This window comes from Rhea pennata, chromosome 24, assembly GCF_028389875.1.
Source record: "Rhea pennata isolate bPtePen1 chromosome 24, bPtePen1.pri, whole genome shotgun sequence".
Lineage (NCBI taxonomy): Eukaryota > Metazoa > Chordata > Aves > Rheiformes > Rheidae > Rhea > Rhea pennata.
In genome coordinates, this window is record NC_084686.1 from 96,900 (window position 1) to 111,025 (window position 14,126).

General features: G+C 51.6%; 2 long non-coding RNA genes across 5 annotated transcripts; both read right to left on the reverse strand.

The window, feature by feature from the left end:
- Window positions 1-2,815: 2,815 nt before the first annotated feature.
- LOC134150641 (uncharacterized) lies at window positions 2,816-8,175 on the reverse strand. 4 transcript variants are annotated; one of them, XR_009960700.1, is made up of 5 exons: window positions 8,077-8,175; window positions 7,260-7,414; window positions 6,359-6,481; window positions 5,153-5,346; window positions 2,816-4,058 (listed from the first exon to the last, which is right to left on the reverse strand). It is a non-coding gene; the product is annotated as an uncharacterized LOC134150641 (long non-coding RNA). The 4 variants fall into 4 exon arrangements; XR_009960697.1 differs by having other exon boundaries at window positions 6,359-6,486; XR_009960699.1 differs by lacking the exon at window positions 8,077-8,175 and adding an exon at window positions 7,701-7,740 and having other exon boundaries at window positions 6,359-6,486.
- Window positions 8,176-10,218: 2,043 nt separating this feature from the next.
- On the reverse strand, window positions 10,219-13,671 carry LOC134150503 (uncharacterized). Its single transcript, XR_009960665.1, has 3 exons — window positions 11,744-13,671; window positions 10,881-11,168; window positions 10,219-10,616 (listed from the first exon to the last, which is right to left on the reverse strand). It is a non-coding gene; the product is annotated as an uncharacterized LOC134150503 (long non-coding RNA).
- Between the last annotated feature and the right edge of the window lie 455 nt (window positions 13,672-14,126).

A 14,126-nucleotide genomic window follows, 5' to 3' on the forward strand; every position in this document is an offset into this window, starting at 1 on the left:
TTGAGATATTTGTTTATTTCCTTTCTCTGCAGAGATGGGTGCTAAGTGGTAGATCCACAAAGCTAGCACCTCTTCTCCTTTTCTCACTCTTTATTTATATATATGTTTTTCAGGGAGTACTTTATATGATTTTTGCTATTGGTTACAATTTTATCACATCATCCATTAACTCCATGCTTGCACTTTTACATTCCTGTTAATTAGCATAATATGCAGAGAAAAAGACAGTAATATATTAGTATGTTAATAAGCCTTAATGAAGTTATAGGTTACTCTCTGTTATTCTGCTGGAACTGGTTGTCTTTCGCATTACAGTTTTACGATATCCTCTCTCCCTTCTCCCAGGATTTGCACAGCCGCATTCCAACAGGAAGACTATATCTCCCAGCATGCGTGGCAGACTAAAATGGCCCCCCGGAAGCCCGGTGCCGGAAGACTACTGCTCCCGGCAGGCCGCGCGAAACAAGATGGCCCCCCCGGAAGCCCGGTGCCGGAAGACTACTGCTCCCGGCAGGCCGCGCGAAACAAGATGGCCCCCCGGAAGCCCGGTGCCGGAAGACTACTGCTCCCGGCAGGCCGCGCGAAACAAGATGGCCCCCCGGAAGCCCGGTGCCGGAAGACTACTGCTCCCGGCAGGCCGCGCGAAACAAGATGGCCCCCCGGAAGCCCGGTGCCGGAAGACTACTGCTCCCGGCAGGCCGCGCGAAACAAGATGGCCCCCCGGAAGCCCGGTGCCGGAAGACTACTGCTCCCGGCAGGCCGCGCGAAACAAGATGGCCCCCCCGGAAGCCCGGTGCCGGAAGACTACTGCTCCCGGCAGGCCGCGCGAAACAAGATGGCCCCCCCCGGAAGCCCGGTGCCGGAAGACTACTGCTCCCGGCAGGCCGCGCGAAACAAGATGGCCCCCCGGAAGCCCGGTGCCGGAAGACTATTGCTCCCGGCAGGCCGCGCGAAACAAGATGGCCCCCCGGAAGCCCGGTGCCGGAAGACTACTGCTCCCGGCAGGCCGCGCGAAACAAGCTGGCCCCCCCCGGAAGTCCGGTGCCGGAAGACTACTGCTCCCGGCAGGCCGCGCGAAACAAGCTGGCGCCCCCCCCCCCCCCCCCCCCCCGGAAGCCCGGTGCCGGAAGACTACATGCCGGGGGACCGCAGTGCTCGGTGAGGTTTCACCCTGTGACGGCTGCTTTGCCCCCCTCCTCCATCCCAAACACACACACACGACCCGGAAACCTTCGCAGAGCCCAGATTGCTTCGCGCTCCCCAGCACCGGCCCGGGCTCCCCAACACTGCCACGACCGGCTCCAGGTCAGCTCTGACACTGCCCCTGCCCCACACGACTCTCTCCAGAGCTTCTCTGGGGATCTCTCCTGCCCCTCCCTGACACGGCCCCGATCTGACCCCGGATCCCTCCCCGCGCTAATCTGACTGCGCATTAAACTCCACCACAGCCTCAGTGCAACCCCTTCCTCCAGCGCACCCTCAGCCCCGGTGCAAGCCCTTTGTCTTCCTCCTCCAGCCCCAGCGCACCGCCTTCCTCCCCCTACTCCACAGCCCTGGTGCACTGCTCTTCCCCACCTTGTCCTTGACCCCCACTGCATGGCCATCCCCAGCCCCAGTGCAGTTTTCCCTGGCCTGGAGCACCTCAGTTGTGCCATGTTGCCCAGGACGCTTCTGTCACTGAAACCTCCAGCATGTGCAGGACCTGCAGCCCAGACCCTCCCCCCCACCCCAGCCCCGCTCACCTCCTCTGTGGTGCAGCTGCTGTTCCGGTCCCAGTAGGCACTGCTCAGCAACAGCTCCATTGTGCCAGACCGACCCCAGCATGAGCTTCTCCCAAATGCACACCCTGCTCCCAGAGTGTGACCACTTCCTGCCTTTGCAATCAACCCAACACGTCCCACCTGGGACTCGTCCCAGCCTCAGGGTGCACAGCTGCAGCCCATCAGGGACAGCTGGGGTTGCCAGGGCACCAGAGGCACCCTGGCTCCTCAGAGCAGCTTCCTGAAAGCTCAGTGGAGAGCCCTGGGGTGCACAGAGAGGAAAAGAGTATTCAGGGGACAAGAGAAAAAAAATGAGAGCTATGGGTGCAATAAAAGTTAAAAAAGGCAATGAAAAAGCAAACAAACAGAGTGACTCTGGGGGCACCAAAAGACAAAGGGAGAGCCCTGGGGCACACCAAGAGGCACCCAGAAAACTCTGGGAGAGAGGGAGAGTAAAAAGCTAAACAGAATGTTGTGGCATGCTGCAAAGCAAACACAGGGCCCAGGGGCACACCATAAGGTACATGGGTGTGTTGGGGGCAACCCAAAACGTGAATTGAGGGGTTCTGAGGGCATCAGAGGATTAACACAGGACTCTGAGGCAAACCAAAATACAAATTGTGTGCACCAGTGGGGCCATAAGGCACATCACAGGGCTCAATGCAGCTGACAGACTGGGACGGTGCCTGCAGGCTCCCCCCATCCACATGGGGACTCCCAGCTCCAAGCAGACAGGCCCTGGCCCCAGGCACACAAGGGATGTTGCAGAGTACAGAAAGCAAATTCGGGATCAGTCTGGCCACTTTACACAACCCTGAAGGGGCCCTGGCTTCCCCCAGGATGACAGGAATCACACCCAAGAGCCCCAAGGGTCGATGCAGTGCAAGGGAACTTCCCCATAGCCCCGTGAACAGCACTGAGTTCCCTGGGAACCACACAGGCACTCCAAAGTACAAGGGACTTGGGCACTAGCTACTGGCCCCAGGCACAATGTGTAGCCTCCTTCCCTGGGCATCATCTTCAGGAAAAGGCACATCCGGAACCAGAGACGCGAGTGCAAAGAATAAAACAACTATTTATTGTTTTACTGTGCAGAAACATGACCTGGAAGTGAGTCTGCCACGGAGCTGGGTGCCAGCATGCTTCCCCTTACCCTGTAACACCTGAAGAGTCATCACCAGCATCCGTCCGTCCGTCAGGGAAGGGTCAGCTCCTGCTGCTGCCCTTGACGTGGCAGGTGTCTGCGTAGCTGACGGCCTACCCCTTCTGCTTTTTCCTTTTCTGCTTTTTCCTTCAGGGATAGGATTCAACTCTGAGAATTTAGAAGACTATGCTTGATCTCACCTGTCTGTGCTTTTGCCTTGCCCCAGATTAGAGCCCTGCAGGACACTTCCACAGCTCTCAGCTCGCCTGTCACGTCACCAGTCCCAATGGATGGACCTGGACCACACGAAACCCAGACCTTGTGTCAGTGCACAGAATTGAACACTGGGTATAGGGGAAGATGAGAAACCTCGAACGAGGGTTTGTAGCCTTAGGCTGCCTAGGCTTCAGGGCGTACAGTTTATTATCTATGGATTTTTCATTAATCAGTAAGCCCTAAGCCCTGAACCTTAAGTGACAAACTGCACATGTTGGCACCCAAATAGTGGCTGAGGCTGTAAAATCTAGGGATGAGGTTGGATTTTAAATCCTGCACCCTGATCGCTAGATGAGCGACCTGTGAACTCTGACTGCTAAAGGCTGAACCCCACAAAATAAAGTAAGAAACCATAACCCCTGCATAAGAGACCCTCAGCAACAAAATAAATAAACCTCAAGTGAAAAAGTCCAAACCCTTAGCTTTAAGCAAGGAAAGATGTTTCCCCTTCATTTAGAAGGGCAGCAGAACAGGAAGGTGTGCACCAGAATCCTGTTACTGTTGCTGTTTATAGACTAGCTTTTAGCCACCGTTCAAATGTGAGCACGTGCAAGAATCATGTCACTGGACTGCACTAAGCTGTGCTAACACCAAACATACCTAAACACCGCAAGCAGTAATTCCTCTCTGTTACAGACCATTAATATTTTTGCTTATCTCAGCTCCATGGGCAACCATCCACAGCCAGTGACAACTATAACCACCAAGGGCCAAACCACCTGCAACCTCCCAGCCCTGCTCACATACAGCGCAGCCCCAGGACCTAGCTGTGTCCACGCTGCAATTCGGGGCTCATCTTCTGCAGCCAGCCACAGATCTCTGCGGAGAGCTCCCAGCTGTGACAATGCTCTTTCAACTGCGAGACGATGCTTCAGCACCTGCAAAGAGGCCAGAACAGTTACCGAGAGGCCAGGCAACTGCACAGCCCTCCTAGAACTACTCCCTAGTCCACAACTAGGGCTGACTGTAACCGACCAATAATCCCTTTAAATGAAAGAAGGCTCAGAGGAGATGAACACAGGCAAGATGCCCTGACACTCAGGAATGGTATAAGATGCAACTTGGAAATCCCAACTGTTGCACGGAGAATTGACTTGACCTTAGCACAAAGGGAGACAGAGGATAACCTTTGCTTTAGATAAGTAACCATATATTGGTGAAAACGTTTCTATCTAAATTCAGCACAGAATGTGAATGTCTCTCTGAGATTAGCCAGACCAGCATGAGAGAAGTGCATACATGGCTCTGCCCAATACAGATTATGAAGCCTGAACAACTAACGAAGAAATTTTTGAAGAGAGCAACTGGCCGGAGCTGGCTTCAACCCACATATTCTTTCCTTGAAAGTGGGGGTGACCAGCGTCATGACGATGAGCACATTGTAGAGACTGGTAATACCAATTACACTTGTGATTTCAGTTTATTACTTTATCACTCCTCTTAAAAAAAAAATCAAAAATACCTTTAAGTGAAATCTTTATATCAAACATTGTGCTCTCCATATGCATGGAATATCTAAGAGAACCTCGTCAGAGACTGCTAGACCCTGACACTGACCCACTATGTGAATCAAACCACCAAGGTCCCTGGGAGACTCTCAGTTTAGAGATTTTTCCCTCCCAGAGCTTTAATGATAGTTCCCTAACCTGGGCAAATGCAGACTCCTCCCCCCCTCCCTGAAGCTCTGTAACAGTTTTTATCCTGGAGTCTCAAGTTGCTGTTACGACACAAAGCAGCAAAGCAAGGCAAAGACATGTGAGGTCACAGCTTACTCATCTAGCCACAAAAATTCTTATTTTAGGCCTCACTGCTTCCTCCAGGTAAACAAACCAGAATAAAGCTCCAAAGAGGCAGCTGAGGCTTCACACAGACCTAGTGGCCCTGCTAGCAACAGCAATGCCACAATGACTGGGCTACCCGCCGCTGTTCACCCCTTCCTTTCCTGGTCCGTGAATTGTGGTTTATTACTCACAAGTCTGGTAAGGACGCGGCCAACCTTCCTACAGCCGAAAGCTCCTTGTTGGGACCGGGAGGAGAACCTTTCCACTGGCATTTGGATCCTCCTGGCTGCTCTTGACATGTGATAACTTACAAAGATCTGAGGGTGGTAGCCTATAGTTCTTCATGGCAGCATACAGTCGTTCCGAACACAGATGTTCTGAATGCCTAGGATTAACACAGTTTATAAATACTACTACTATACGGTATAAAGCCAAGCTAAAACTTCTGCAGCCAAAAAAAACTTCTTTGTGTCTGACAACAATTCCTATGCATTAGCATCTATAGCTCAAGGCTAGCAACCCCTCTCGGGTGATGTTCTTCTGGCAGGCCCTCTCTCTGAACTCCTCCGCATTGCCTAAGAGTTTCCACTGGGACATTGTAACTTTGTGAGTCAGCACTTGTCAATGGAGGCACAGTGAAATCCATCACCCTACAAAAGTACAGGGCAGAGCAAAACTAAAGGAAAAAAAATCAAAGCTCTGCAGAAAACCGTAAGAATCCAAAGTTGTTTATAAGCACAAAAGCAGCTCTAACACACACACACAAGCAAGGTAAACGGGGAATGTGCAACCCTCAAATACCGCTTCCCCTATCCCCGCTTTGGAAGCAATGACAACACTCAGGCTTGCTGTGAAAGGGAAGTTAGACTAAGCAGCTGCTAGGAATTAAGCTTTCAGAAGCCTTCTGCATCCACATTTTTGGCGCAGCTGTGCTCTGTTCCTCAATCAAATCAGACAGGCACAAGAAGATCCCCTTTCCGTAACCCTGGCACAGTAAATCCCCATTGTTAAGATGAGTGCCCACTGAGCCACCTAGACAGATGATCCCCTGCTGTCTATTTGTATGCCTGGCGTTACTCCTGATGCCCCCTCCTCTCCTTCCTTAACGGAAAGGACTTAATACAGTACTTTGCATCATACATTACAGGGTAAACTGTTTGGAAACATTGTATACAGCAATTAGGGCTAGGTTATTAGACATGCAGGCCCATCTCCTAATACTTACCTGCACCATCTTCCGTGAAAACTTTTTTTAATTTTGCTTCTGTATTATTGTTACTGTTCAGTACCCTTTCTCAAACCTTTGCGTATGCACGCTTAACTGACAATTTCCTTGATCTTTAACTATGCGGAATAACGATAGCACTCGATTTGCCTGTCTGTTTCAAAAGTACTACCTTTTTGAAGCAGCTCCCAGATTCCTCTTATGCTCAGATGCTTGCCTCACAGGTGACGACCAAAGTGAACACCTAGATCACTACGTCTGGCTGCTTGTCTTCAAGATGTCCCCTTTGGAGGGGCTGCCCTGCCAAACAAACCAAAAAGGCTGATGAGACCAGGAGGGTATCAGGTTCTAGACATGACTGCCCCAGGGCTTTCAGAGTGATTGACATAACTGCCTCTCCTCTCATTACTCAAAGCTACTGCTCAAAGCTATTACTTAGGACTAAATTGGTTCCACTTTAAGAGGGGACTGTTGTTTGTTTAAACTTTGCGTCAAGTCTGTAACTCACTACGTATCCTCTCTACTCCCTTCAGCTTTCACCACGCTTCAGTAAGGGAAGGTGGTAATTAATAACACCCATTCACCCACAGGCTAGTCAGATGTTTCTCCTGCCCTGGGAGGTACCTGAAAGCCAGGCTGTTTTCTGTAGTACTCCAGGGGCTTCCCAGAGCCCATCAGTGTTCTCTTAGGCTCTTCCTGAGCCTTGTATTTTATTAGGCTATTCCTACTAGCCTGCCATTTTAGGTGAATGTTCCCCTTAAGCACTGTGCTCAGCAGAGTTACCCCAGACCAGCCACATCTCACACAGGCGTATGGATGGTTCTGAGAGGTAGCTTGGAAGAGAAGAGAGAAACATCTGTTTGCCATCTGTGCCTGCACCCATCAACATTCTCCAGCTGTGCCTGGCACCAGGGGACCCCTTAGGGTGTCTGGGAGCATCTTTCTTCTATCCATCCGCCTGCTCGCCTGGCCACACTTCTCAAGGAAATAACTTGGGGCTGCGCTAATCACACCTGACCCAAGCCCTCCTTCAGCCGGTTTGCTCCAGAGGGTTCCACCTTCCCGGGACTCACCAGCGCTCCGGGCCACGCCTGCCGCAACAGGAGCCGACCTCCCGCCGACTCCGTGCCGCAACTCCGCTCCGGGGCCCGCCGCGGCCCAGCTCCTCCAGGCTCCGTCCGCAGGGGCGAGCGCACGCTCCGGCCCGCGCTGGGCAGGAGCCGGGGCCCTAAAGGCGACACACGACGAAGGCAAAGTCAGACCCGCGCTGCGGCACACGCGGCGCCGCGCAGACCCCGCCCGGCGCTCCCGGCGGGGCCGAGCCGGGCCCCAGCCCCCGCCGCCCCGAGCCCCGCACCGCCGCCTCCACGCAGCGACGGCCTCAGCGGGCAGGCGGCAGCCCGACACCCGCGGCCACCCGAAGGGGCGCGCTCGCCTCACGGCCACCCCCCCGGCCCTCCACCTTAGGCGGCCTCAGCCCGCCGCCGCCGCGAGACACCTCCGTGCGTGCTCACCGCCATGCTGCTTCCCGGCGCCGCGCGTGCGCCGCCCGCGAACGGGGCGCGGCAGCAGCTGCCTGGCGGCCGAGCACCCCGCATGCGCCGGCGGCGGCTGCAGCGGGACGGGCGGGGGGGGGGGGAAGACCTGCGGCGGGGGGACATGTGGAAATGAGACCGGGGGAAGCGCCCTCGCGTGCCCGCGGCCGGCGAGAGACCAGCGGCGATCAGCGAGCAGGCTCTGGGGCTGCCCCGGTGCGAGAGTCGCGCGGAGCAGGTCCAGAACGGCACTGCCCGTCCCCGCGACACCGAGAAGCAGCGATAAGGAAAAGCTCCCTGCGCAACCGGCCCGTGAGCGCCAGGAAGGGGCGATGAGCAGGGCCCATGCGCTTACCCGTGAGCGAAAGAACGGAGAAAGAGCGGCGAACACGGCGAGCAGCACTGCGCGCGTGTGCGGCGGCTGCCGGCCGTATTCTCCGCCCGCGCGAGAGGCCGGTCGCGGCGGCAGTACTGGCTAGTGGACACGCGAGGGCAGCCGCGAGCCCGGTGGAGCGCAGTGCGCATGCGGTTCTCCGTTTCGGGTGCAGTACTGCTACGCAGACAGCAGAGGACAGCAGTGTGCCCGACGGAAGGCAGTGCGCATGCGCCTCTGTGTTTCGCGTGCAGTACTGCTACGCATACACCCGAGGGCAGCAGTGAGCGCGGCAGAAGACAATGCGCTTGCGCCTCCCCGTTTCGGGTGCAGTACTGCTACGCAGACACCAAGGGGGCGGCAGTGACCCGGCGGAAGGCAGTGCGCATGCGCCTCCCCGTTTCGGGTGCAGTACTGCGTTGTCGACACCAGAGGGCAGCAGTGAGCGCGGCGGCCGTAGCACGCATGTGCTTGGCCTGCCTGTGCAGTACCGCCCTTCCCGCACGTGAGGGCAGCAGTGAGCTCGGCGAAGCACATTGTGCATGAGCGCTCCCCTTTCCTTTGCAGTATTGGTTTTCCAACACGCGAGGGCAGCACTGAGAGCGGTGGATCGTAGTGCATACGTGCTCGCGGTGCGGGGGCAGTACCGCTTTTCGGACGGGGGAGGACAGCAGTGAGGGCGACGGAACACAGTGTGCATGCGCCTTCCCTTTTTCGGTTGCCGTACTGCTTTTCGGACACCCGAGGTTAGCAGGGCGCGTGTATTTTTTTTTTTTTTAAACGGCAGTCTGCAGGCCTGCATTTTTAATCAGACGAGGGCATCACTGAGCAGGCTGCTGTCACTACTCTTGCGGCCGTCGTTTGTTTGCAATTTTGCTCTCTAATCATGCAAGTGCCGCTGTGAGCGCGGCAGTGTTCTGCACATGCACGTTGAAAGTGGGTGTTGTGCTTGATCCAGCCAGGACAGCAGTAAGCCGGGCAACGCAACATTGCATGCGTGCGTCAGCTCTCTGCCCGACTTCAGTCATGTGAGGGCCACAGTGATCGCCTCGGCGTCACTGTGCAAGCGTTGCGCGGCTTCTAACCGGCGTTTCATCAGGCGAGGGCTATCGTGAAGACTCCTGCGGCACCGGGCGTGCCTGTAAAGTCTTGTGGCAATACCGCAATTTTGTCACCTGAGGGCAGCAGCGAGCCCGGCGAACAGAGTTTGCAGTGTCCGTGTGTCATCACCCGGGGGCAGCAACGAGCTGTGCGAACGCACTGCGCGTGGCTTCGGCCGCTGCCTGCAGCAATGGGCTACAGTCCCCGGAGTGCAGCAGTGAGCACGACCGTGCTGTGCGCATGCGCCTGCCTCCTCGCTGCAGTACTGCTTCCACGGCATGTGAGGACAGTAAGGAGCAGCACGGTGGCGCTGCGCATGCGTGACACCGCGCCCCGGTTGCATCTGTGCCCGCCCCTAGCGGCGGGCCGCGCACCCGTGCGCATGCGCTAGCCGCCAGTGCCCTGGTCTATCCTTTTGTGCCCCCCCCCCCCCCCCCCCCCGGTGCTTCCCGGTTCCGGTCCTGTGTCCTGCAGCAGCGGACCATGGCGGGACACAATGCGCTGCCCGTGTCGCTCAGTCGGTGGCAGCACCGGGCCCATCAGCGCCGCGGCGGGGCTGGGGCGCCCAGCAGAGCAGGCCGCAGGGTGACCGCCGCCTGCAGCCCGGGCGCAGGGGCAGGTGCTCTGCCTGAGCTCCCCTGGACCTCGTGCTTTCATGGCGAGCAGGCTTGCAGCTGTTTCTGTCCACTCAGGGAAAGGTGAAACGTGGCCTTGTGCCCGCTCTGCTCCTGCATCCTTTCCCGTAACTCGCACACTGCTGCTATGTGAAGTCACAGATACGCTGCTGTAAGGAGCAGACGCTTACTCGGGATTGATGGGGAGGACCCTTTATTTTGCACAAAGTCTTGCAGCGTTAGCCTTTCCTCTGCTAGCTTGCCATTTCCCAATTACAATAGCCGTATAGTGATCCTGGGGCTGCACTAATTCTGCTCTGTACCCAACTGACCTTAAATCCTGTCCCGTCCAGGCATTTTTAAGACTCGTCTATCTCGCTCTTGCACCTCTTCTGCAGCTTTGCCCATGTAAGGTAACACCTTATCTATATTCTTCGCCATCAACTGTTTCAACCCTTCTCTGACAACAATCATGTGTTATTGCAGATGCATTGTGAAACCCCCCACCAGACCGGAAGAAAGGTACATTGTTTGTCTTTGCTTGTGAAAGACAATCTGTAAATTGATTTTCCTTTATTAAGGGGAACGACAGATGAACAGCTAGTCTGTAACTGACCAGCCACTTGTTATGATCTTGTCACTTATCAGCACCCTTGGGGACAGGAGGTACACAGGAACTATGCCTCCCTGGGGCACCACACAAAAATTCTGCTCAAGGGCTGGCCTTTCTCCCCACAGCACCAGGCCATCTGCATCTCCATGAGCGAGGGCATACATAGAAGCCTGCTTTGCAGAGGAACCTTAGCCCTGATGGGCATATTAAAAAAAAAAAAAAAAAAAAAAAAAAAAAGTCAAATACACATTCCAGGCAAACCCTACCCCATGCACTCATGGTGCCAGGTCCCTGGAACCCCCCTGCTTTTTCTGCCTTTTTTTTTTTTTTTTTCCTTTCCCTACACCCATGCCATGATGCGAGCAGGAGAAACCCAGGCACCCATAGCCACTCCAGGGACACCCTTACCTCTCTGGTACCACCAAACCCCTCAAGCACAAGGTAGTCCTGGCCCTTACCTGCTATGGATAATGAGTGTCTCAGCATACCAGGAGGAACACATCACAAGGCAAAGCCTCAAGAATAGTTAGACTGTACAACCTCCCATTTGGATTCTTTCCCTCTTTCACCGCTCTCAAGGAAAGCTCAGTAGCTAGTCCACTTCTTCCTGCCTTTCAATGTCTAGAACACCAGGGTTATCAACTGCTCTCAGCTGTCTCCTGTGATACCACATTAGCGTTAGAAGCACATCCACCACGTTGTTTGCTATTGTCTCAAAAAGGTGACGGTGGTGGTGGTGTTCGTTTCTTTTTTAACAAAAAACAAAAAGAAAAAAGCGAGATCATTCCTGGGAAGAACACGTGTATATGAGTGTAAGCACCATGAGAAGCAAATGCAAGAGATCTGACCACTGGATCTCCTTCACAGAAGGTTTTCTGAAGTTCCATGGTCCAGCCAATAAGCAAAGCAGTACAATCAACATTTTAGTCTGCTCTAAATGCTTTTCTAGACAAGGATAACAACAAAATGAGGTATTATGGCATTTAGTCCTCACTACACATGCTGCTCTGGTGCCATGCGATTATTTGTAAACATCACAACCATACACTTTTCACAATAATGTTCAAAAAGAAAAATGCACTTGATCTCAAGTATGATCTTCCTGAAAAGCTATGACAATGAAGCTAGGTAACAAACCTAGGCAAGCCATTACTCACCCAAAAATCTCTCTAAAATCTTTGTACGAGAGATTCTAGGCAGGGACTGCCAAGAATTGTTATTAAAAAATAATCAAAAAAATCACAATGCCAACAGTCTAAATGACATGATTTTTATATATCCTAGCTTCTGTCAAGAGCTGTAACTCCCCCACATTGCTCACCTCCAAGAAAACCCTTGCCATGACATTTGTTTCACCTTCAGACAGCGTGCGACATGTGACGAAGCGGACTTCTTCCACTTGTTATACAACTTGAGGCAGAAGTTTTGGCTAGCAGTGGTGACAACACACACACAAAGAAGAAATTACAAGAATATTTTACATGTTTATCAACCAACGACTGCAATTATATATTTTTTTTTCTACAAGAAATCTCATCACGGGAAAAGTTGACAAAACTGACAAACACTAACAAAAATCATACCTGTGAAACTGTAAAAAAAAGTTTCTACCGAAATCTTCCTCAAGAAGAAAAAAACACAAAATACATGAACACAAAAAGTGGTCGTAATGCCTTAACCTAAAGGTGTTGACCAAGGAGAATAGGTTACTACTGCAACAGAAAGGACATAAGAAACTCTAATACAAGTCTGAGATTGCAAATCTTCTGTTGACTGTAAACATACTTAACCTTCTGGTAGTAGGCCATAGTAGTAACAAGCAGCTTCATCAATCACAGCTAAAGCTTTTTTTTTTTTTTTTTTTTTTTTTTTTTTTTTTTTAACTTTATTTTTTGGGGGGGGATCATAAATTCCAGGCACAGTTCAGATACTATTTTTTTTTGTTTTTTTGGTAAGCATATTTGCACTTTATTACACTTTATTGTGTATGTTTCAGTGGTTCAAAAATGCTTATTTCTTTAGTCTTTCACACTGGAACTGAGATTCTCATACTCAGAAAACACTAAGTTACTTCATTCCTTTTTTGAAGGAATTTCCTTTTTCAGAGCCCATAATAATCTAATGGGCTCTGAAAGGTCTTTTCCATTTGTGTCACAGGGTAATCTTCCCAAGGGCGATGACAACTCAAAAGAGAAACTTGTAAACGTAATGATCGTTGCTTGTGGTAGCGTTCTTCCGTGTGAGTGCCTAACTACAGAAGGAATCTAGGAGGAGTGAATCCTAAAGTTCTAGCTGAGATTACAAAGCTAGTGTTAATAAAAAGCACGAGCAGAAGAGAAGACTAAGTGATCCATTCTAACCCTGCGGATATTGTTAGCCATAGGTTGCTTTGTTTTGCTTTCATTGGCTTTTTTTTTTTTTTTTTAATCATATATGTATATCTGAAAAGGGAAACATGTAATACTTTCTTTTAAGATGAACTCTTGAGGCTGAAAGTAAAGAGAATAGCAAGATGTAAAAGAACCAAGAGACCAGAAGCAAGTAAGCAATCCACTTTACAGGCGCCTCCACCTCCGAGCAAGAGAAATCCGGTTTCCCTCGCTAATGATGTATGTCCCTGCTGTTATTACTGGCTGTGGTGACTAGCAGATCACCAGTGAACAAGACAGCATCCCATGTAACATGAAAATGTACACATATGGAGAAAGCCATCATTTCATGTACTTACAAAACATAGTTACGTTTCAGAGAACTAAGAAAAGCCAAGGTAAATCATTTAAGTCTAGAAAAGCCTCCTACAGCACACTGTACTTGAATGGACCGTACAGCTTTTCAGCATTGAGATTTCAATACAGCTTGCCCTGGGAGGAACAGAAAATTACACACAGCAGAAGACAGAGGTTCCTCGATTGTGGGCATTGCAAAAATCACATGTGCACAACGCGTATTCATGAGTTAACTTGATGGCAAAGGCATTTCTGTTGCTGCAATGACCAGTGAATTGTAAACACGTGCAGCTCCAGTGCTCCTGTTTTGGGAAAGTAGCAGTAGATATTGATCACTGCAGAGAAGCTGTTTGATGTGAGGACCATCTTCTCAAGTCTGGAAGAAGCATGGCAGTATGCAGTATCTTTCCAAAAAGGAACACGCTTTGAAGTTGAAAACCCTGCTTAACAAAAAGGAACTTGCTTTTCTGCGTGTCCAGTCAGAACTGGATTCAGGTGCATAATAGCACATGTCAAAAGCCGTATTTAGCACGTATTTAGCAGAAACAACCATCTTTCAGTTCTACAGCACCAGAGTTGTTACTATTTTGTCCAACTGTTGTGCTACAGGTACTGTAGACTGTAGTATTATTGTGTTACACAAGTGCCTCTCTGCTGTGGCACAGCTACTTTTGTAACCGGCTCTTGAAATACATAGTAAATTGATACAGCAAAACCCTAAGTATAACAACTGCATGTCTATGAAATACCAGTCACGAAAGACTTTTGCCCTGAGAGCACAAACACTACTGGAATCAGCTGGCTTCAAGGAGGGAGGAACCAGGACAGCAGAAGAGAAAGGAGCTCCAAGAAAAGGAACGAATCAGGAGTTATGCAATCACATTGGCGAATATGAATTCAAAGCATCCCTCATCAAAAAGCAGCATGGGGGTGCTCAACAGCTCAGCATAGCCCCCTCAAGTAATGCAAAGCAAGAAC